The sequence below is a fragment of the Varroa jacobsoni genome, unplaced genomic scaffold (assembly GCF_002532875.2).
Source record: "Varroa jacobsoni isolate VJ856 unplaced genomic scaffold, vjacob_1.0 scaffold_1254, whole genome shotgun sequence".
In the NCBI taxonomy this organism is placed as follows: domain Eukaryota; kingdom Metazoa; phylum Arthropoda; class Arachnida; order Mesostigmata; family Varroidae; genus Varroa; species Varroa jacobsoni.
The window spans coordinates 108,871-117,139 of record NW_019214156.1 but is presented as its reverse complement, the minus strand read 5'-3'; the positions used below and the strand labels follow the sequence as shown (position 1 = coordinate 117,139).

Genomic DNA, 8,269 nt, shown 5'->3' with positions numbered 1-8,269 from the left:
AGTAACGGATGGAGCGTAGAGTCAACGAGTGGGCGACGGTGGATCAGATAGAAAAATCGGAACGAATGAAATCACGACACTGTCGTATATCTTTTGCCTTCATCGTTACGTTTATATCATTGTCTGCGCTCTTCGTTCTCCTGTGTTTTGATAGGTTAGCCCACGGTGACATCAGAACGCTATAACGATACCGCGACTAGTGCTGCTGGTGTTGCTAAGTGTCCAAGTATATACGTTTGACCGTACCACTGCAGCTGCTGCTATGGCACCAAAATTTCCATTCTACAGCTGTTGCGTCATCGTCGTTGTCAACACTGCTTTCGATCGTCCCCGTTTATTTTCAAAGCGGACGTTTTTCTGAAATCGACTAGTGATAGCCGATATTCTTCTATTCTTCTAGGTTCCTCTAAGGAGTAGCATAACGGAGGTTGGAAGGACGAAATGAGGGTGATTAGTGGACTTGCAGTTCTAGCACGAAGAAATGGTTAGATATTGGTCACTTGCGGCTATTTGTAGCGCAATCGCCACCGACGATCTAGCCGTTAACAGGCTTCCGTGCGCCCTCGTTCGGTGCACTATCCCTTTTACTAGTTTCACTTACTTAGCGTTCGATACGTCTTGCTGAGAGCGCCGGCGGCTCTCGCTCACTTGCACCACGGTGACGCCAACGCTACCGAGAATAGAAAGTACAGCTTTTCAATTTGCTCAATAAGGTATATATGCTCTATAAATGTAACATTACCTTTATTTTGCCCAATGGCGACGTTCTGCGACGCATGCCCGTGGTTTCGAGATCGGCTTGTCGGTATGTCAGTGGCTCTGCCTGTCAAGTTCCGTCTGTGCTTGCTAACCGGATATTTATGCTGTCAATGATGTAACGAGAGTAGGACGCCGAGTTGTTAAACATGGTAGGTCCAAACTTATCCGATGCGCAACAAAATGCGAGCAAAGGCTCGTTCGCCAAACCACGAAGCCGCTAAGTGTATTGGGCTATTGTGACTGTCGACTTGGTGTCATTGAAGCTTTTTTTTCGCTACTGCTGCTACTGTGTCTTTCTGTTACTGGGTAACCTCGGTCGAGACGAACCTCTGATTCTTAAATCGGAAGCAGTCTTCTACCCTTTCTACTATTTCATCTAACAGGGCACTGCAGCTTATGCTTCAACTAGTAATATTCCTCATTATGTGAGTGTCTACATTTTGATAACTAGATATTCGCTGGATTTTCTAAATTAGAGTGCATGTTTTCTGTGTTGATTTACTAGCAAAGCTAGACTGAAATGAAGCTCAAATTTTCAAAAATTTATAGGAACAGGAGCTTATTAAGCTTCTAGTTTTTTTGTTAATTTATCAAGGAACATCTAGATATTCTGAATATATCTAAGTATGTAACGTCTTATATATTGTTAACTTTCTTGGTGCGATTAATACTCACTGAGACTAAGAACTTCCTTGCTTGCCCAGAACCGACGGTCTACATCATTACCAGTTGCCATGCGGCTTCTGAAGATTCCGGGGAATATTTTTATAAGAGAAAGCGCCAGATATTGATTAGAGTTTAGATTCGATAACTTCTACTCTCCAAAAGGCCATTTCCAGTACGTCTGACTTTTTGATTAAGGGTTGTTTTAAGGAGGGTGATCAGATTCACTTGTTAAACCTGCTAGAAATTTTGTTCGGGTACAGCATTAAGAACAACTCAATATTCACATGTATATATCCACTCTGTAGAAGGCTCAATTTATAAACTCTCTTTTTAATTTCGTGATGCATTTATGACTTTTATCCCTGCAGGCTAAACAGACTTCCGCCTTTTTTTTTTGTTACTGAGGCCCCCATTGCCCGAACCACGTCTACACACAGAACAGATTACAATATTGAGTACTCTGTAGAGCACTACTTAGAGATATAAAGGTGCCTTTTCAGCCTGTAGAAGGTCGTGCTAGTGAACGTTTGCCATTAACAAAATTTCATCATTACATTGTCACAATTCATTTAGATTATCGGCAGAGATAAATCTCCATGCGGAGTTTTTAACATTACTTACAACATTTAATCTAGATCAGTTTACTAGCTTTGAAAAAGCAGTATTCTTTATTCCAAGTTCAATAGTATTACAGAGACAACTTGTTGTATCACTTTACGGTTAAAGTTAAGGGCAGTGCTATAGTTAGCCAGAAGCTTTTCTCAAGTGTTCTATTGTGTAACGAAAATTGCCGGAGTAAACGGGCCGATTGTTTCGAGTGTCAAACGGCAAAGTTGACGGTATCCGTTTTGGATATTAAATGGAGTCGCTCGATCTACCGATCTCACGTGATACTGCCGACCGCCGAAAAAGTCTGCCATTGTTCAGATGTTCCGTGTGACGTTCTGGTACCATATATCCATTGTTTTTAACTATATCTTTCGCCTGATACACTCATATATATAACAAGTTTAAAGCGCCAATGGAGTTGTCTGGTGTTTGACGTTCCTGTACGTGCCACTGCCAGTAGTGAGTTGTCCTCATCGTCGAGTCCACATCATTAACTTACTTTGTAAGACTCTTCCCATCTTCGTATTGTCTAGCACGCGATGTAAATCCACTTTTGACGCCTACGTTTCTATGGCTATGTCGCATTTCAGGGATGGTTCTTCGTTCATCCATGACTAAGCCTATTTTGATTCATACTTAGCTCGTTAAATTTGTTCGTGCCCTATCAGTCTTTCAAGGGTCCTAAGTTATTGCTGATTTAACATCATGCGTATTCTGTAAACGAATATACGTTTGTCTTATCATCACCCGCTTGTCGAAAGTACGCCATTGCAACAGACCGGTTAGGCAGATATTTTCAGGGCTAATGTATCTTGCAGAGTTCGTGTACGTTGACTTGGTTCTTTGATGACACCATGGGAAATTCGTTAAGCGTTTGGCTTGAAGCTTGTTCTTTTTGAAACAGTTCCGCATTCCCTCTATGATTCCCGTGTCTCTGTCCAGATATGGACGCGACAGCGGATATAGTGTTGGTTTAACCGATTCCATTAGAATCTTTTCACTCGAGTCGAACGCGATCTTATCGGTTTCAGCCAGCATATTGTTAGATGGGTTTGTTAAATCTGCTCATATTAGACCTCCCGACTCTTCTAATTTCACTATGACTGTTACCGATTGCGTCTGGCCCAGAGAACAAGTACTGAAAATGGTGTCAGACAGACTCTACTTGAGATCACTTGAGGATTTATTTTAATTCTCGCTCGGTGACCCGTATTCCAATACGTACTGCCCCGACTCGAGATAGCGGATTGTTTCTGTTTCTTTTGACAATTCAATGCCCCTGCAATTTCGGCCAGTTATAACTTCACACCTGCAGGACGTTATTTCCTAACATGGTTGTTTCTTGCAGTAACTGTCTTGAGCTCGAAATGACTTGGCTTGCATACATGTTTCCAGAACCTGGAAGCTTAGGTCACTTTTGACTCAGTGGCTTTGACGACAATAACGCGGCCAAGTGACGATTGTGTTGGCCTGTGACTAATCATAGTTGTCTCCCAACTCTGCTTGAACGTTAACTTAATTGCTCCCCGACAGAGAAATTGATTGAAAATCCATTTCCATTGGCCCATATAATTCAATGGCCGGAAAGCGAACACGGACCAGGCGACTCCAAATAGTATTGATGGCTAATAGGCCAATGTTGTGCCAATGAGGTGTTGATCAGGGATCTCACTAGCCAATTGGCCAAATACATGTTTTCGCCTACCCTATAAGAAAAAAAATCCCTGTTACTTACGTAATACTTGCCGCGTTCAGTGAGTAAAAATCTTATGAATTCTTATGAATAGGATTGTATTGCTAAAGGCCTCCATTTCAACCGAACACTTTCTTGAAATCAGTGTGTAAACATACGAAGTGCGCTAGGTAGAGAAGCGACACTTAGGTTGTTCTTGTTCCTTCATATTAAAAGGCTCACGTTCGTCGAACGCGAGCTTCCTACATGAATCAGGGTAACCTATGGACTGGCAGGTCCAAACAGGACGTCTGCCGATTCCGCTTGGTTGTTCGCTTTTATTTTGAGCAGTTGAAACTTTTTGCGGAAGAAAGGGCAGCAGAATTAACTTCACTGGTATTAGCTATAGTACAAGGCTAAGCAGTACAGGTGATTAGATGTTGGAAAGAAAGTCTGTAAGTCTATGGACAACTTTTCAACGATTAGAAAGTAACTAAACAATAGAGGAAGTAAGATTTAAACAAATCATATATATGATTTATGATAGTTAAAAGATGTCGGGTTTCCGTTGTTCCCTTGTTATATGTATGTCTGATACTACCGCACTAGTAGCAAGCTGAACAGGAATATTCTAATCTGTTTGATTCTATATAGATTGCTCCGACGTTATTTATTCTATTCAGCGTGTTACAATGACGTCCATGTACAAATCTGATAACTAGCGAATGTTAATTCAGCTTAGTTAACTTACCTTTGTCCTATGACTATACATGATTTTATCCGAATAAGTTAATTAGCTAGAAATTTCTTTCAACGTATAAGACTTGTTGACTTTCAAATGGGAACTTTCCAAATAACACTAAATGCTGCTAAAAGATAAACTGTACGGCAGTTATGTATATATACGGTAATGTAGTGATAATGGACGTTGACGGCTTCTACTCAGTATCAACGTGACTTATACAGTAATTAAGTTAGTTTAAAGTTAATAGCGACCGTATACTCAGTAGTCAGGCTTCGGTCACAAGCACCCTATACATACGACAAAATAAGCCGACTTTGACTATCCACATTGACATTCTTATAACGTTTCTTTGTTCGTTGAGTCAATAGTTACTCAGGGTATTGTTTTAAAATGTACCTGAAATATAATAAACACTGATGTAAAAGGAACGAACATAAGACAGACATATCTTATTCTGTCACACTCAATATTATATGTCTAATTATCCTTGGTTTTTTCTAAAACCTCTAATAATTATCGATTTCAGAAAATGTAATGGCTATGTATCTGTCGACGATAACAATCCATAGACGCTCTCCGCGACGAGTGGCATTCTTCGCATGGGACGATTAATGCAAGTGATTATTAAAACATTCTCATTTCAACCCATATAAATGAATCTGCATATTTAAATACATTTCTCGAGTTTCGTTCACCGAAGGCCTGAATTCTTCAAAAAGGTTGCCGCCGCCGACACTCTAACGTACGTACGTACGTACGTACCAGCGACGAAGGAGCCTTCAACAGGCACTTGGGCCTAGTGATAAGTGGCATAAGCACAAAATATGCGACAAAATCTTTGTCATCCGTATTCCTTCGCTGCTTTTACTACACAAATTGATAGTGTCCTGTGGAGCCGTCGTCACTGCTGATAGAGTCTACGGATAGCCAGCTAAAATTTGGCGTTATGCAGACAGGCCAAATGCCACATTACTGCGACGCTTTGGTTCTTATCTCCTAACCTATCTCTATGTATATATATGCATGTATGTATGTTTATATATGTATATCTTTTCACGGTTCCGTGGAGGACTGTGTTATTAGACAAGCGATTTGCGTTCCGGTCCTTCCTACGTAGACATACAGAGTGTGAGAGACCCAGAAAGAAGGCAGGACGAAGAAATAAGCCAAACCGACCGTCCCGCCATAGCGGTCGGTCATTTGCGGTGCGCGCCGTTGCAGTCGCGCTGGATGTCTGCTACAGGTACTTGAACGATACGGTACGATTCGATAGTCGACAACCTGTTCAATCAAATTGTCCTCTGTCTATACCTGTTCACCTATACAGAACGGCCTATTAGAGGGGAGCAGTTTTGAGCCGATAATCAGCCGATTCAGAACTGCGATACCGTTAGATGAAAGATAAAATCCAGTGAAAGCCGTAAAGGGTTCGTTTGTTGGCTTCAGATCTCGGCGGAAAATAAAGGCCATCTGGTGACAATTGTAGCTTAACTGAAGAACAGTAGAAAAGCGATCGGACGATGTAACAGTTCGCTGCAAAAGAGTCCCCTTCGCTAGCTTTCGACCGAATTAGTCGCAAACATGAATGGCTAGCAAATCTAGTCGTTCAATGCTGCGGAAAAGGATACTTGATTCCGTGTGTAACCAGCCTCTCGGCCAGCGTGACCATCATCTCGGAATACGTAATGAACGACTATCATATGGCGATATTTTGGCGTCGTATTTAGTAGAGCAAAATACTATTAGAGGCCGTAGTTGATTAACACAATACAACCTAGTACTGACTAGCGGCAGTCATAGACACAGAGCCCCTCGAAAGTTCCGTAGCACAGCCAAATGGAAAATCAAGAAGAAAGGAATTTACCGAGATAACAACGGATCAGAATGGGGAAATATATTGGCGGAACTATACGTTATTTAATATTACGTCGTCTCAAACGTTGAACCATAGATCTAGCTCCTTTAACTAGATAACTCGGTCAACTAACCAGTAACGCTATTTAACGATAATTTAACGCAGCAGCAATATCTACCACCATTTTTTATATTTAAGTATTTGTAACCTGCTCTGAATCCACCTCGTCAGACGTTACCATGACTAGAATTGTATAGAGGATACACGATCTTTGATGACGATGAGTTTTACTAATGTTTTCGTTTATGAGCGGGGCAAACATGAAAACACCGTTCTTCGTAGCAGACGATTTTTAAGAAGATACTTTTGATTCCATTAGAACAATCTGCTATGGAATGTGCGGAGCATTTACGAAGCCCTGCTATCTTGATAAAAATTGAAGTTCCGATAAAATTATCAATATATTTTTCCACAGGTGACATCATGCCATCAGCCAGATCGAATACTTCAAGTAATACGCTTACTCGATCTAGACGCCGTCGACGACAGCGGTCTTTTCAGGCATTTTAGCGTTGTCTAACTTCAATAGTTGATGTCTGCGCCGCACCTTACCCAGTTCACCATGCCAACTTTTACAAAACACTGATTGAAAACAACTGATAGTAGTACCTTACTTCAAGCTATTCACTTCGACATGCAGCCTGAATTAGCCGTAGGACTCATAATCAAAATTAGTCTAATTCTATTACTATTAGGATAAATGTAAATACAATGATGAAACAAGCTCTGAATGCTGGCCAATAACGGTACCGTACCTTGGCACGCCGACTACTACGTGACATGGCAGCGCATCTTAGCTCTGAGTAGGCGAAATTCACTGATACTAAGGTAGATCCGATGAAAAAAATAGGTCGATGCTACACCAACCAGTACAGATTTGTCGCATGGCCATATCCATGCATGTCAAAAACGCATAAATACAATGAGCAACACCGGAATAAACGTGGTCTTTTTCCAACTAATAAGCTATGAGTAACGGCGGTTTCTCTTTATTGTCTCCCGTTTGTATTTGCTGATAGTCCGTTGCTCTATATCGATAGGCCGCTCTCTTTTTTTGTTCTTTAAACCTGTCGTTATCGTTTCGTCCTTATCAGCAAACCTTACTTGCTGCTAGGGCTTTGAAGTGGACCCATTGCACTTTTTATGTGAAATGCGGATAACACTATTTAGGATGGCAGTAGCGTAACAATGTGCGAAAGAAGATCGAAGCAGATAGAGGCTTAGAAATAACGACTGTTAAGTTAACTAACTAAGCATTTATTTCAGAGAAACAGGCATGAACTAACATGAAAAGCGGAAAAAACGTGAGGCAGTGGTCAAAAGAGCGCGGACACGACGTAAAATATTAAATTTCGTACCGTATTCTTTATGAAATGTCATTTTGTTTTCTCCACATATTTTGCTGTTTAAGAAAATTACACGCTACCCCCGTTGAAATTTGTTATCTTACATTTTCTTTACCCGGAATAATTTTCATTTGATGAAATATCGCGACTGTGGCATCCTAAAAAATGTACATACGCTTCAAATTCGAACTATACTTATATTTATTTACAAAAAAATCACTGCCTTGAAGAGTTTTTTTTCTGGTATCGTATACAACCTTTGTATGTATTATTATTATAGTATTAGTATTATTATTATGTATGTATTAGTATGTCCGTAGAGAACAAAATATATTATTTTGCTGCTTTCGCAGCAGTTGGGCCGGTCAGTCCAACTGAAGGCCAATAGTTTAGTTAGACTGCCCAAATCGAACCTTAGTAAGTGTGCTAGGTGATTAGGATTTCAGAGTAAGATCTGGTACAAGGTGTAAATATCGTAACGTATCTATGTTAACTCGCCGGACCAGGAAGCTTCGAGGCGTATGGCATAGGGGTAGCTGAGTGGCATATTATGCGTA

At 40.7% G+C, this 8,269-nt stretch overlaps 1 long non-coding RNA gene across 1 annotated transcript; it reads left to right on the top strand.

Annotated features, from left to right (window-relative positions):
* The first annotated feature begins 719 nt into the window (after positions 1–719).
* LOC111268075 (uncharacterized) lies at positions 720–7,342 on the top strand. Its single transcript, XR_015314049.1, has 3 exons — positions 720–1,184; positions 4,978–5,064; positions 6,782–7,342. It is a non-coding gene; the product is annotated as an uncharacterized LOC111268075 (long non-coding RNA).
* The last annotated feature ends 927 nt before the right edge of the window (positions 7,343–8,269 follow it).